At 36.7% G+C, this 17,367-nt stretch overlaps 1 long non-coding RNA gene across 2 annotated transcripts in view; it reads left to right on the forward strand.

Annotated features, from left to right (window-relative positions):
• The window catches only part of LOC134355664 (uncharacterized), a 28,077-nt gene that overhangs the window by 3,322 nt on the left and 7,388 nt on the right, over positions 1-17,367 (forward strand). For both annotated transcript variants that reach the window (XR_010020146.1, XR_010020147.1), the window contains exons 3-4: positions 6,592-6,700; positions 13,178-13,244. This is a non-coding gene — a long non-coding RNA (uncharacterized LOC134355664). The remainder of the gene's footprint in view (positions 1-6,591; positions 6,701-13,177; positions 13,245-17,367) is intronic.

Genomic DNA, 17,367 nt, shown 5'->3' on the forward strand with positions numbered 1-17,367 from the left:
ATCCAGTTTTGTGACTGGAAAGTTGACGATAACAAGACAACCAGCTTATTATATATCGTGTCGCACCGAAGGGTTACTGGCGTGACTCAGAGGTTGAGGCAAGAAGAAATTGATCTTAACAGAGGAGCAGAAAGAAAGAAAAAGGCTTGAAAGGTACACCATAGAGTACAGCAGACAGTAGTTGTCTACAGATTACAACACGCCGCCTATTGGGTCTTGTATCGATTGGGAGGGAAGCTGAAGATGTCACCACACTAAATATTTACTGATCACACACAAATAACACGGCATATCGATTGTTTTTCGCTGGTGAGAACGGAGCAAAGGGGTAAATCATTGTTTCTAAAGAGAGGTTTTAAAGGCATGTCTCAGATGTGGGGATAACAGGATAAAAAGAGGTACGGAAATCAATAGACACTGATTAGAAAGCGATTTCGGACGGTGGGGTAAGTGCAAGACCAAGGGGAAACAATAAGGCTGTACTGCAGAATTATGGAATGGGGAATTTAAGAGGTGTCGAGGGCTGAGACATCTGCGGCAGGCTCAAGCAATTGGACATCAACAGTATTTGTCTCAGGTGTCGTTATAAAACGAACGGGACGGACACATAATACTCAGTACATACCACTACATGAATACAGCATACCCGTACATTCCAATGCATTCCCCGGATAAATACTAAGTGTCACAACATTGATGTAAACAGAATCACACACACACACACCAACTACATAAATGCTGAAGCAAAGCTAGCTAACATTTTAAATAAATTGAGATTCCATCTATATTTAGCTGTATAGCTACATAGAAGCGAAAAGGCAAACCGCATCCCGAGGTATCTGGGAAGTCTAATTAGCGATTTGCAGAGTGTCATCTCCTGTTTTGCACTCCCTGGAGATAAACTGCAAGCTGCAGGTGGAGAGGATGATGGTGTGTGCGTTTGTGTGAGAGAGAATATGCGTTTTCCCTCACCTTCCAGCAAAGTCCCGCGCCAAGACTAGGATGGGCACCTCTGACCCCGGGCCTCACGCTGCTGCCCTGATTAACCCTTACAGACCCAAGATAACAAAGATTAACTAGGCTAATGAACATGCTAAAAAAAAATCTGATCAAGTTTGAAAGCTGGGCGGAAAGATTTAGAGTAAAGGAGAATATTACTAGAATCTGATTGATGTATAACTGGATACAAGGTAGAGAACCATTGCTGGTCTTTCGTGTTAAACTTCTCTGAGGTATGGTGCATTGTGGAGATATCAGAAAATATGGGATTAACTGATACGTTTCACACTGAATGGTGATCTTGTAATGAAATTTTGGTATTAGTTTATTGTGCATGAGATCTTGGAAAATCCCAAGTTGTTAAAGTTACTTAGTTTTAGCTGCATTATATTTGTAAAAATTGAATTTACAAGAAACCCTCTTCTCAAAAGTAGTCCACCATCCCTCCCTCTGCCTTTATTGTGTGCCATTAAGAACCTGCTTTCTTAAAACCTTCACACCAGGACAAAAAATTGGTAACATGTGTGATTTTCTTAATTCATGCCCATGCCGAATGCATAAATTCATCCGAACAAACTCGCGATGCACTTTGAACTCAATTACGTTACACCGTAAATGATGCTGAAAGGTAGCAAGGAAATCTGATCGATACACAGAGACAAAAGAAACAAACAGTAAACAAGAGCTGTCAACGGGGATTGTCAGGAAGATGATTTGCGGCGGAAGAAAGTGAAAGTTTGTTTAGCAAAGTGATGGATATTCTGAGGACATAAAATAATCATGGGAAAAAGGAGAAAATAGGATTTATTAAGAAGTTTATTTGTCCAGTGAATGCATATGCATGCTGCTCATGTCTTGACAATGGTACCAGGCATTGCGAAAATCAATATAATAAACTTAAAAAAAAACCTCCTGTAAAACCTTTTTTTCTTAGTTGCTTCTAAACTAGTGCAGACACGATTTGTGTTACCGATGTAAACCAATTTGTCACTGTCCACTTTAATTATTGGGGAAACGCCAGGTTTTTGCAGTGTTTTCTCTTAATATATTGGTAAGGATTTTTTAACGTGAATCCCCCGGATAGCCTTGTACCACACAACTTCTCTATCTCCTGCTTTCAGCGATCCCTTACGCAACTTTTCCAAAATGCAAGATTGTTTTAACTGAGAGGTCAGACATTAGTGAAATAGAATTTAAATCTCCCTTTTACCCCAGCTCCCCATTCTGCACGAAGCTGCCGTTCTGCCGATTGCAGTGATTATCCCATCCAGTTATTAGTTAATCAGTGAGACTTTCTGTTCCTTTCTGCATCTCTTTTCATGTCAATGATAGCTAGGTGTTTCATTATTATCTTAAGACACGATTTCGCCATTCTTATATTGTGCTGTATTTTAAAGTCTAGTTTTTTGATTTTATTTTACTAATCTGGATCTGGATAGTGCCATATTTTTAACCAAAGAGTCATATTGTTTATTTAAGGTGTAGTGAGAAGGCAGTGCCAGTTTTCACCTGCTGTCTGCTTTGAATTTTTTGCTGAACAGTCAAATCACTACTCGTTTTAACTTCCATTAATCACCGACTTGGATGCTTTAACTTTTTACGTTTCTTATGCGTGCGTGTGTGTGTTTTAACATTCCTTCCATAAACACTTTGTTGTTCATTTAAAGGTGCAGGTTACACTCCCTCCCCCACCCCTCACCTTCCCTATCTGTCTCTGTGCCCCCAGGGCCAATCTGAGAACACGCAGCCAGTAGATTGCTTTCAGAGGCTGGCTCTCTGATGATGGATTGCCATGTCAATTTAACCGGCGAAGGATTAATTTGTTTCAATGATTTCTCTTTAGGCAGAACGCCAGCATTTTTCTATCTCTTCCTTTCCCCTTCCCTCTTCTCTTTACAACCAAAGTGGATGTAGTTTGTAAGGGTGATAATAGTAGGAGATAAGTTTGACTCTGCTGTGCCGTGACATTGCAATAGGGTTACTCTCTGATTCTCTATCTCCATAAAATGACTGCTCGCTATCCGGTTACCACTTAACGATCAAATTCATTATGTCTGTGATGCTTTCTACATAATTCGGCGTAATGCAGCTTCTGTGTCCTTCATTTTCCGAACTCTAAGTCCAAAATGATTTTTTTTTAATTTGTGTTCAATTTCTATATTCAAAATATATTTCAAATTACCTCACAGAAAGGATTCTGGACATATCCTACTACACATTATGAGCAACTGGAACAATATTCTGGTAAATACAGATTTTTGTTTGTATCTCCATGAAGAAAGATTCAGTTTTGCTCTTTACAAGATAATGGCCTGGGTTTTCTGTAATCTCTCACGTCCGGATGCAAGCAAGCCCCCACTGCAACCCTCCCCACTACACCTCAACCTTCTTTATACTCCAATGATAACTTGATTCCACTGAATGCGATTGTTCGCCGAAATCCTGCATCTACATAATCATTACAATTCATGAAAAATTATTATATTTGTTCTCAAATGTATAGTGGATGATCGTCGTTTTCACGACATCGAGTGATAACTTTAGGATTTATATTTTTCTGCAGTGATGTGAACAGTGAGTTCCCAATCTTAAGAGATTGATCCCATATGATTGCAATTTATATTAAGTAAGATATTGAGAGCGAGATAGGAAAGCACTGTTCAATTCGAACTGAATAGGTTTGATATCCGAGTGTATTTGTGAAATCCTTCGAACTGTACGCGAAAAGCAGGCTAGTGTGGAATCTCCCTTCTGCCCTTCTAGATGACAATTCAGATGTTAGTGGATCACATGGCACAAATAGCTGTAGACTCCTATCGAAAACTTGGTGAAGAAGATTAATAGGACTCGTCAGAGCTATGAAAGCACAGCTTTGCAGTAAATTTATGCTCCAGGAAGATAAATTGCTGATGAAGATTTTAGTTATCAAACATCTCCAGTCCTCAGATACTGGATTTAATTGGTATTTTTTTCTCTCTCTCCAAAATCTGAAATTATGTTGTGCACGAATCAGCTTCGTAAGACAATTAAAGCATTTATATTTCAACGTGGTTCCATTCGGCTTTTATTTTGGGCAAACTTTGCATTTATGTCTAATGGATAAACAGCTCCTACTCCCCCCCCCCAACTCCCGTCTTGCATTGCTTTATTTGAAATATTATGCTCACCCCTTAATTCCAAGAGAACATTATTCAGATCTTTGATTTATGATCAATAGCAGCTGACAGAAATGCGTGTACTGTTTAACTACCTCCTTCTTCAGTCATGGAAATAGCTGTAAGGAGAAGGTATAACATATCCTTCATGCCAAGAGTTTAGGGACCACAATAAAAGCCGGCGGTAAAGTGTATAGCAGAAGAACAACTTTGCATATACATTGAAATAATCGATGTTTCACTGAAGTAGCTGTCACCTTCTTCACAGCTCCTTTAACCGTTCACCCAGGTATCTGTCTCAGAATTTCTAGCTCAGGTCCAGATCATATTTCCTGTACCTCGTGCATTTTGATATTTTAAAGTAATTAGAATTGTTTAGTGATTGCCATCTGATATTTAAGCGCGATCGAGTTGGGACGTTTGAGAAGGGGACGCTCCAGGCTTCAGTCACTTGATGAATACATGACCTGCCGGAAATATAAAAGTTATCTTAATATAGTTGCGTTATGAATTTTGCGAACAGTTTTGATTCATTGACAGATAGTATTTGTGTGTGTGTGTGTGTGTGTGTGTGTGTGTGTGTGTGTGTATGTGTGTGTGTGTGTGTGTGTGTGTGTGTGTGTGTGTGTGTGTGTGTGTGTGTGTGTGTATGTTGGAAACTGCTGTTTTCAACATTAAGGTCGTTTTGTTTCAGCTCTTCAGTTTTGAATGAAAACACATAACTTTTGTGTTAACGTGTATAGACGCGGGTTGGTGGAAAGTAGGCAAAGTTAAACAGCAGTTGCATCTACCACGCGATTTTACCTCAAACTATTTCTGTGCGCATCGTGTATACCCACATTTCGATTGTACAGAAGAAAATATCTCATGTTTGGAATATCAATTGCAAAAGAAAATGTGATATATCTTGGAACGTGGAGCTTTATTTCTTAACAGAATGCCATGAATAAATGCAATATCTGTGGCTGTAAAACTGGCACACAATTATGTAACAGAGAAGGTGAATTAACAGTACTTTTATTCATTATCAAGGAATCTGAGACTTCATTGCGAAATGAACAATGTGTATGTCAAAATCATTTTGACCATGTTTCATTTAAACTTCAAGCACGTATCTCTTTTGCCGTCATTAAATTCTCAAATTCGCAAATCTGTTTTTTTTACGAAGAATGGGGAGAAGCATAACAACTTGAGGGAATAGAAAGCCATTCGGCCCTTCTTACTTGCATCAATATTCAATAAGACCATGACTGATCTTTTAATTCATCGGCACTTTCCTGCTGTGTCCAGCATCTACTGATTCCCGAAAACAAAGATTTCTTTCTTGAATTTATTGTCTCAGTTATCTTGCAACGAGCCATGACACTTCGAAACAATAGAATCTATAAAATAAACACTTATCTTTCAAACTAATTCATTACATAAAAGAATTCAGTATTTTCTGTCCAATGCTGAGGTGAAAATCTTGGCCTTTCTAGTTTGCCTGATGCTTGATTAAAATATTAACTTTATTTTCCTAAAATCCTCATAGATTTTAACTAATTTCATCAAATATTTGTCTGTTAGTAATAATGACAATCCCATGTGTTTTGCCTATGGTAACTGCCAACTTTCTGCCCAACATCAGGTTTTCTCATCAATCTGAGTCAGTTTCTATATAATATTGTACACTTAGGCAGAACATTAGAGGATATTGTACTTGTGAAATTCACATTCCTGGCTTATCTAGGCAAGATGGGGGTTATGTCAATCTGTCCCATTGTTAGAGGCATCTGATTTAATATATACTCCTCTTAAAGTTAATGAATTTCAGTTTGGAACTTACACTCATGGGATATTCTGATTATCATTCTTGTCCCTTTTCTATATTAGAAATAACTGTTATAGTGATGCCAAATTTGAGGTGTGTTGACATGCCTATAATCAGAGATCAAACCACAGACAAAACACCTTCCTGACCATACTTAAGTGCATGCATCTGCAAAATCCATGAGCATTAAGTATCCAGTAAATTTCCCAAGTGCATTAGTAGGTGATATAGCAGGTTAGTTCACAATTGCCGTGCAACAAAGACGTAAGTATTTAATTTATAGTCAAACATTCAATTACTTTATAACTTCTGAAATAATTATATTACATGTAAAATGCATCATTGTGTTTACTAATTTGCAATGGTGAAGGATATAAAAGTTTTTAAAGTAGTTGCTATTTGCTGCAGTAAATCATATTTATTTATGATTTGAGCACATAAGCAAAAATTGAAATGGCTATGGTTACATGTCCCATTGAAATCAGTTGAAAATATAATTCAATATTTTAATATCAAAGAGCACCTTTGCATAATTGGGGTGTAGTAAAAACTGGGGCTCGGGGCATGTGCAGATAGCAATGATTATTCTATATCAGCACTAACCATATTTTGTACACTTTGATTTAGGTTGCATTTCCTATGGTTTGCAGCTGTAAGCACACAAGAAGATGCAACCTGACAACTTATCGTGAGTAGCTTTATTGGAATCCCATTAGGAGCAAAGCTAAGTAAAAAGGTATCAGTTGATAATTCATTGAGAGAACATCCTTGCTCATGCTGTAATTTGTAACTAAAATAATAGTTTAAGCGCAATTTGCTTCTATGGAGATTTCTTACATAATATGAATAATATTCAACATTTCAAAACCTACATAGGAACCTATTTGATTTGGCTCTTCAATATAAACTAACAAAATTATTTGTCTTGTATAATTATGTAAAACGTAGTAGTAGCTTTATTATAAAACAGTTTGAGTCACTTTCTATCTCTTTCTTTAGATCAATGAAAATCTGTTTAAATCCTTAGTGAACACACAATAAGAAACTCAATGCATCCTCTTGGCATATATTAGAATGTAAATAGATGCTATCACTATTGGGAAAAGAAGCAGTAAATATCAAAGAAAATGTTTGGCGTTTTAAACACGAACCACATTTTAAGTGTTCAACATTGACTTCAATCCAGCTGGATCGGTTTCTCCATTTTACCAGATGCTCCAGTATATGTTTCTGGGGCTTCTCCTTATCCTCCAGTTTGTTTAACATATGGACTTTTTGTGCTATTCATCTTTTTTGTACTCTTTATACATCTTGGAATCATCAAATGACATGTTCCAGACATATTGGTTTTGCATATACTTTGACCTCAGTCCCAGTTTCCTTTCCTGTTTCAGATTCTTAGACATTTTTAGTGTCCATCAGCTTACTGTAACTTTGCCCGCATTCAACATGGGCAAGAATTTAGAAAAAATAAACATCCCTCGAACATATTCAGAAACATTGCTCAGTAATTTTGAGTTTATGGGTCACAAAAATTAGCTCTTGGAATACTTTCTTCCAACATTAGGCCCAATGTCACCAGCAAACACATCCATGGCAATACACTGAAATGGAGAAGATATTTTTTCTAGAGCCTTCTGATCATGTGCACTAGCTTGAATTTAGCAGAGCATTTCCACTTTTTTTATATCTCAGAATAATCAGAATAATTACATCAGATTCTACAGAAAAAATGAAATTACTGATACCAATTTTTGATGCTACTGTATATTAGGGATCTATGGTCCTAGATATCATGGGCAACTCAGACCAACTGCTTGGAATGGCTACTTGAAGCCCTTCATGTGTACCCTGGCCTGATACATTGGACCAAAACTACTGCCCTCTTCTTGGGTCATGAAACCTGGATGGCAACAAATTCTTGTGAAAGGTAGTCCAGGAATATTCATGATAAGGTTTGTCAGGAGCAATGTTGGAGTGTTATGGTGGGGAGGCAGTGAGAGGGGTTGCTGAAGATCTGCCACCTGTCAAGAATGTTAACATGTTTGTCTTTGACGTCCAGAGGTATTTGATTTTTACTGAATTGAAGTAATAACTAGAAACGCGAACAATTATCAAATATTTTGCAACAACATTCAGAACACATAAAACTATTTAGAATTAATTGGGAATATCAAAACTAAACAAAATCAAAACAATTTAAATAAAGTATAATATCTTCCTCTGCCTCCTTAACAATATACTCGGAATCCCTACTGAAATCAATGGGGTATCTATCACACCTTGCAAATTAAATGACTAGTACAGGGGCCTGAGAACCACATGCCAAGTGGAAGTCTCAGAAAGACAGTGCCTGGCTAAAGTGGCACGATGAGCTGAAAAATCTGGCCTGGATAGAGGGGAAGGCAGCAGAGGTATGAACTGATTGAATGTATCAGCTGTACTTGCTTGAACAGTTGAGTGGCGGATGCTCCCTTCAGTACACACATTGGTTGTTTGTCACTTTTCATTTGTGTGACGATTTTCATTGATTCTACTGCATTTCTTTATTTTACTGTGAATGCCTGCAAGATACTGCATCTCAGGACAGTGTATGATTACATATAGATACTTTGATAATTAATTTACTTTGAACAAACTTTGAGCATAGTAGGTCATAGCCAGCAACAGCTGGCCTGTTAATTTCACAATGATGTCAATACTAACATACACTGATGTGTAGCACCTTTATAGCTATAGAAAGTTGCAAGAAATTTGAGGGAATTTATCAGATACCATTAGAAAATCCTGCCAAAAGAAGAGGTAATATGTAGCCAGAGACTTATTCAACAACACATAGTATGTGGAGGAGAGAGAGCTAGAGAAGCAGAAAAGTCTACAGAAAGACTACCAGAACCTTGAGCATAGACATCTAAACACAGGTCTGTCAAGGATGGAGTGAAAGAATTTGAAGGAATGCAGAGGTTAGGGAAAAAGAAGATGGGGCATTGATAAACAAAAGTTTCATCAGGCAGAATGTATTAGATATGAAAAGAAAGACAGGGTTATCTTCATAATTTTAGTCCTTTAGCCAAATTACTTATTAATTACTGATCAAATTGCAATTAATAAAAACATAGTAGTTTGAGAAGCTCTGCATTTGTTTTCAAAAAAAAATTGCAATAGAAATAATAAGTTAGAATGATTAAAGGCCATGATATAATATCACAAGTTATTAGCAGCTGCACTACAGCACCTCAGCCTTGGCAAACATGAGATTAATTCTAGATATATTAGTCAGAATAATATGGTGGCTTGCAAGAGGATAACAAACATTCCACTTGTACTAGCTTTTGATGTGACAGCTAATTAAATTATGATGGACACAAAAAGAAATCCTGCATTCTCTTAATTTGAAACTTTGAAACCTTTAGCAAATGCTAATTCTGCAGATCAAGAAACACAAATCATCACAAGTTCAATGTGGCTTCAAGATAGCTTCAAGAGATCTGCTGTGTAAGAGAAGCACATGGATACAAACATACATTTTAATATACATTTTCAAATGATGAAAATATGGATAATTTATTTATCCAGATATGAGGCAAGGAATTACAATGCAAGATTATCAATTGATAATCTCTTATCCTTGCAATGTAGTTATATACTCATGAGAGGAAGTTATCATTAAATGCCAAACTCCATTTTACCAAATTGGAAGTAGTCAAGAGAAAACTGCCAGAGAAAAGAAAACACAAGGCATTATTTACATTATTTCATTTCTGTGTTGTCAGATTACTGCTGCAACTTCAAACAACAAAGATAGAGAATAAACAACAGTTAACCATCATGCCTTTAAGCAATTAAATTTTCATATGCAATTGTCTACATGACTGAGATTTTTCAGAGAGAGAAAAAAAACAATGTGCTAATCTATTGAGTCTGAAGGGTTTGTTTGGCAAATGTTCCAGACAATTTGAGTTCTAACACAAACAAAATAATGTGATTGTTTAAGGGTATTAGATGCTGGCTTATTTAAACCTCCTGCAGTTCTTCCACATTATGAACATTAGATTCCTTTGTTGCTTAGAACTTTCAAGTTATGTTGGATGTATATTGTATTGTGGAGCTACTATCAAAATATTTGGCTAACAAAGAGTTCATGAGATGGTAACAGGTTTCTAATAGCTTGCATCTTCAAAACAGTCACATTTTTACTTTTTAACAGGATACTGAAAACTGAAGGACCAAGGGAAACAGGTGAAGTTAAAACAGGGCAAATGTCAGCAACATCATAGAAAAAAAGAAGTAGTATAATATCTTGTTCCATCTCACACCTATGGAGACTGGGAAACTTAAGGAATTATTTTTCCTAATCACCCAGACAGTCAATCCACTACTATAAGTTAATATGGTAGTTAAATTACTTTGCATCTTTACAGAAATTATAACTTGTTTATAGTAAAGGCAGATAAGTATGCTTCCATTAATATTTTTTCATGCAAGTAACAATTGATTGCATGGAAAATTTTAAACTGTATATTTTGTTTATGCTGTTAGCAGCAATATATTCTTCCTGTAGAATCTGTCATCAGACGTAGAAATGATTTTTACATACTGACTTATCGCAGTACAACGGATCAAGGTGCTATTGACTTACAAATGTTATATTTGGTTCAAATTAAGCATTAATCTTTGCTTACAGTAAACAAGTTGTTTATCTGGTGCAAATTGCTTTCTTCTCTGTTAATGATACCTAAAAGTATTTGCTTCTCAATATAATATTTAACTTTAGCTCATGTTCATAGCAGAACACCAAAACACAATGAAAGTTATAAGGAAATAATGAAAAAAAATCCTGAAGTTTTAAGACAATGGAAGATAACTTCAGCTTATTGACAGATCTGATTTGAAGAAGTTTCATCATAATTAGGGTTAACACAATCAGCAGCTCACTGAGGATGTCTCCTTGCATAGTGACGAAACATTTGCAAGTAAATTGCCAAGATCGGAGAAAAACTAAACCAAAACATAATTAGGGATTTGGGGATTCAGAATAATGGCTACCTGGGGGCTACCAGCTACAAATTTATCCCTCTTCGTTCTATTAGTCAAGTTTCTGAAAATTCAGACATCACAGTCATTGATAAGGTGTAAAAAATAAAATCAATATTTCAAGAAAAATATGAATCAGATTATACTGAACTAACTGATGTAAATAATTGTACTTCTTGTCACCTGAAATTGCAAAATAACATCATGGGTCATTTTGCATATTTTGCTTTAGATTATTATTACATGGAATTTTCAAAATGTTTATTTTTCCTGTTTTATACTCTGAAGAATAAGTTCTTAGATTGATGTAATATTTTATCCTACTGCAGTGCAGTATATTCTCTGGGAGTTAAGAAAACAAACATTTCCACGACTGCCTCAGAAAATAAGTTGAACTCACTTTTGTTTATTAACTAAAAATGTATCAGAGAGAATATCAAAAATTACCTCCTTAAACGTATGGAATGAGTTGTCACAGACTGTTACATGACCAAATCTCCAGAAGTCTGGCCAGCCAGAGAAAACAGTCTTCCATACAGCACATCATAGTGTCAGTTCTTAAAATGTGCTTTTAGTCTAAGGAGAAAATGTTAATCCAACAATAAGAAGGGCAACAAAAAGTTAGCTGTTTTATATGTTGTTGAGATTTTTGAATGAATTTCTGGGCAACATGAAGCAATTTAATATTTCTTTAGGTATTGTTTAAAAGTTAATGAGGCACTGTAAACAAATAAATGGGAGAGAGAGTGAATGTGCCAATAATCAATGTCAAGTAGCATTTGGGATCAATTAACTGAATGGAATGTTGAAGTTCCTTGTTTATACATTCTTTTCCTTGATCTGTGGTTAGAGTCAAGAAACAGACCAAGGACTGAGGACACAGTCCAGCAGAATCAGAATTCAATAAATAATCCCTTCAAATATGAATCAAAGCACTGGATACTTTCTTGTAATGGTATTTTATGCAAAGTAAGAGTGCTACTTTGAAAATCTGTGCAATTACAGGAGTTTCAGTTAAAGTATATATATTTTTACTATAACTTAAGGATAATTGTGTATTCAACCATTCCCTTTAATCTCAGATTGATCCTAGTAAGGAAGAATAAATATCTTTCTCTCTTGGAGGTATAAGTAAATTTACTTTGGTCAGTAGCAGTCAACACTTGCAGAGGGGTCTCAGCCCAAAATGTTGACTGTTTATTCTTTTCCATAGATGCTGCCTGACCTGCTGAGTTCCTCCAGCATCTTGTGTGTGTTGCTTTGGATTTCCAGCATCTGCAGACTTTCTCGTGTTTATGATTTGCTGGCATAATCTGACATATATTGTTTAATTTGGTAATTATAAAGGAATATATTGCGAGAGATGGAAATTAAGTGCCAGAGCTGAGTGTGTGCATATAGTATGTGTGTGCGTGAGTGTGTGTGCCTTTATGTATGAAAGCAGGTACAAGACCTAAGTGTCTTGTTGTAAATTTATAAGAAACGGTACATATTGGACTTAATTAATTTGATACCTTCTTTGATTGTGTTAGCTGGTATCAGGCGTAAAGTGAAAACATTTTCATCATTTTCATTTTTGCAGCATTACCAATCCTGACAGCACATATAGCAGAGATGCACTAAAGTACAATAACATCTGTAATAAGATCTCATGCAAAACTTCAGAATATGTGAATATTATCTGCAGAACAATCATAGTTCTCTGTTATGTTTACCAGCATGAAAGAATGTTTCAAAACACTCTGATGAGAGCATCAGAGTATTTTCCAATCATCAGATTGTGCTAACTATAAAGAATGGTTCTGAAAATAAAACATTCACAAATATTCAATCTTCCAATATTTAAACATCATTAAAGGGGTTTGTAGATGTGTTTACCTCCCTAGGACAGTGAAGTTTTCCTTTGATGATTTTGTGGATAATACCTGGCCAGTCTGACCAGGAGAGTTGTACACTAAACTATCTGACAAATTCAACTGTTTACAGAATGCTGAATATGTATCCTAATTTTCTGTGATTGCCCTTAATGTTGGATGTTTCTTAATTCCTTTTCTGTTGCAGAACTATCTATTCTATTTCATCCCAACGAATAAATTAATTTCAAATGTTCATTTATTGTATTTTTTTTAATTTTCCAGGACTTAGTGCAGTTAAGGATCTTTTCTCATATTCTTTCCAGCTTCAGGTTTGACATATAACTCCAAGACAGTAAAGATTTTCTTACAAGTGACTGGAGGAGTCTCGGGGTAAGTAAATTCAGTTGGAACATAGAACATATTACATAGAACAGGCTATTCAACCCTTCATGTCTGTGCTGACCATGACCATGATCTAACTAATGCTGTTCACCTGCACATCCCTCTGTTCCCTTCTTGTGTCTGTCTAAATGGCACTTAAACATTGTTATCACTTCTGCGTCTACCACCTCACTTGGCAGAGTATTCAGAGAGCTACCACCCTCTGTGTAAAACAGTTGTCTTGTCCGTCTCTTTAAACTTTTCCCTTCTCACTTCAAATCCGTGCCCTTTAGTATTCGACTTTTCCACTCTGACTAAGTTACTCTGACTATCAAACTTATCTCTGCTTCTCATAATTTTACATACTTCATTTGGGTCACCTCTCAGCCGCCAATGCTCCAGAGGAAACAATTCAAGTTTGGCAACCTCGCTTTATAGTCAGTACAATCCAATTCAGGTAGTGTCCTGGTGGAACATTTCTACACCCTCTCCAAAGCTGCCACTGTCCTCCGGTAGCATGGTGAGCTGAACTACACTTGATACTTCCATTGTGGCCTAACCAAAGCTTGATACAGCTGCAACATGACTTGCCAACTTGTCTCATCAAGGTATGCACATGCTGTATGCCTTCAACTGTACCCTATCAACATACATAGCCACTGTCATCCCAAGATCCATTGGCCCTAACTTGCACCCCAAGATCCCTCTGCAGTTCAATGCTTCCTAGAGTGCTGATATTGTATATTTTCCTCTGTATTTGACCTACCAAAAGTTCTGAATTAAACTCCATCTGCAACTTCTCCGAATTACTCCAAATTGCCAACTGATCTATAATACCTTGTAGCCTCTAACAACATTCCTCAGTGTCCGCATCTCTGGAAATAGACTAGAGTGAAGAAGGCATTGCACTTTCATGGTAACATTGCTAGCACGGAGCCAACATACAGCTACAAATAATTAGCATTTAGAGGAATGTCATTGACAATGTACGACTTTTGCGGCTACATCTCCCCCATAAGTTGCTGAGAAAACGCAGTTGCACCATTTGTGGGAAAGCATTATAAAACATTACTTGGATTATGAAAAGCATTTGATAAAGATTCACACTGAGGATTACTAATTAAACCAAAGTCATTGGAATTCAAGATTTAAGTTGTAGGAAGTTACTGAAAGTAACAGTTGACAATGTCTAAGGCTGGAAGGAACGGCGTAGAATGCTCCAGGTCTCCATGGCAGCATCAGAGTTAGCATGACGCTATTACAGCTCAGGACATCGGAGTTTGGAGTTCAAATCTGGCATCTTCTGTAGTCCTCTTTGTGGAATGCGTGAGATTTCCCTCCGTGCTCCAGTTCTCTCCCACAGTCCAAAGACATACTAGGTAGATGGTCATAGTCATACTTTATTGATCCCAGGGGAAATTGGTTTTCGTTACATTTGCACCATAAATGATAAAAGTACTAAAACCATAAATAGTTAAATAGTAATATGTAAATTATGCCAGTAAATTATGAAATAAGTCCAGGACCAGCCTATTGGCTCAGGGTGTCTGACCCTCCAAGGGAGGAGTTGTAAAGTTTGATGGCCACAGGCAGGAATGACTTCCTATGACACTCTGTGTTGCATCTCGGTGGAATGAGTCTCTGGCTGAATGTACTCCTGTGCCCAACCAGTACATTATGTAGTGGATGGGAGACATTGTCCAAGATGGCATGCAACTTGGACGGCATCCTCTTTTCAGACACCACCATCAGAGAGTCCAGTTCCATCCCCACAACATCACTGGCCTTCCGAATTAGTTTGTTGATTCTGTTGGTGTTTGCTCCCCTCAGCCTGCTGCCCCAGCACACAACAGCAAACAGATGAATTGGTCATTTTAAATTAGGTTAGGTTTAAATCAGGGTTGTCGGGGATTGCTGGAGCAGCACAGCTAGAAGGACCAGAAAGGCCTACTCTGTGCCGTATATTTAAATTAAATTAAATCATCGCTGCGGTCTCTGTCATTTTTAATGTACATTGACATCAGGGATTCTGAAATTCTTTGTAAATAAATAAAATTTACAAATAATATCGAATTTAGGAGGGACAGTGCACTTGAACTAGGCACCTCTTGAATTATGGAAGGAGCTAAAAAAATACACAAAGGAGTGAGTGAAAATTAATGTAGGCAGGTGTGAGTTAAGGGCATTGGATGTTTTGTATTTGCATTAAAACAACATAGGATGAAGGAAATGTTAGAGCCTACAGAGTCAGTTCTCAATGTTAAAGCTACTGCAGATCAATGGCAGTAGATATCAACTCAGGCAAACATGATCCGACATTATGAGAAGGAACTGAATAACAGAGGGGTTTCTGACTTGCAGAAGAGGCATCTGCATGGTGAAGTAAGCATCTGAGTGGTCAGTGTTAAAAATGTGTATTTTGAATGCACTTGAAATTAAACGCTGGCAAACTAACAAGAAGATACATTAAAACAAACATTAAATTAAGCTGAAATAGAGATTAAAGCAGAACGTTCTTCATCACGCCAAAAGTACTTTGAATCAAAATGCACTGGGGTTACTGAACAAACAGTTAAAGGCAATAATAGGGGACCACACCACTGTGGACAGATTGATTAAAATAAATCAAATAGTATTCCATAAATATTTTGTCATCTTGTAAGGAGCTAACTTTCACAAGCAATGTACCAATCTTCTTGAAATACAGTATATGGCCTAATAAAACACATTCAATTTATTGACATGATTGTGACAATATGAAAAACTGAAGAAATATGACAACTAAAACTAATTAGAAATCAGAAATTATCATCATTTAAAAAATTCTTGAATTTCTTGATAATTGGAACAGCCAATAATTTATGTACTGAAATCTAGTCGAATTTTGGTGCTAGTTTAATGAGTGACAAGGGACGGAAGGACTGCTGGATAATGGGCACTTACTGTGCTGCCTGCAGCAAAATTTGGATTTCTTTAATAATCCCTGTTGCATCTGTTAGTGTACAGTGGGCCAATCTGCCAACATATTAAATAACAAAACTGGAAGACTTGAGTTCAGTCTTGAGTTTCGACACACAATCACACCTGTGTCTTTACAAAGCTTTACAAAGCATTCAAGGCAACAGAGAAATACTGGAAGAACTGGGAGAAATGGGAAGGAATTCGAGAAACATGCCATTAGAATAGGCTGTGTGAAAGGTATTGCCCTATATTACCAAATCGAGGCCAATTAAATCTGAATCATAGTCAGACCAAATATTCAATAGTTATATTCGATTACAATATCAATACACACTGTTATACTTTTCCCTGGATTCCAAAGAGCTAAGGTTATAGATTTAATGGGATATCTATATTCAGTGGTGATTTTATTAGCTACCTTATGTTCGTGGTCTTTTGCTGCTGTAGCACTTCCTCTTCAAGGTTCAATGTGTTGTATATTCAGAGATGCTCTTCTGCGCACCACTATTATAACGTGTGTTTATGTGACTTACCATCATCTGGCCATTCTCCTCTGACCTCTCTCATTAACACGACTTTTTCTACCCACAGGACTGCCTCTCACTGGGTTTTTTTTTGTTTCTCGCACCATTCTCTGTAAACTCTAGAGACTGTTGTGTGTGAAAATCCCAGGGGATTAGCAATCTCTGAGATACTCCAACCAGCCCTCTAGCACCAACAACCATTCCACGGTCAAGGTCACTTAGGTCCCATTTCTTTCCCACTCTGATGTTTGGTCTGCACAACAATTGAACTTCTTGACCATGTCTGAATGCTTTTATGTATTGAGTTGCTGCTACATGATTGGCTTTAAGATATTTGCATTACGAGCAGGTTTGCAGATGTACCTAAGAAAGGGGCAACTGACTGTATTTTCTTGTAATTTTTTAATGACAAGGCATAAAATCTCCAATATAAATAATTTTTTTTATTACTGACATTGGCTAATTGGGAGGAAAGAATGAGCCATAATTTAGAGTACTTTCCATTGACTGGGATCAAATAAAAGCAAAGAAATAACACTTTTGTGGAAGAATAACATATTTGTATATAAATAATACATGATTAGCAAACAATAAAAGGCTATTTGAATAATTTGCATTCACAATGATAATCACTTGACATTTGCTTT

Source organism: Mobula hypostoma, chromosome 13 (assembly GCF_963921235.1).
Source record: "Mobula hypostoma chromosome 13, sMobHyp1.1, whole genome shotgun sequence".
Classification (NCBI taxonomy): Eukaryota; Metazoa; Chordata; class Chondrichthyes; order Myliobatiformes; family Myliobatidae; genus Mobula; species Mobula hypostoma.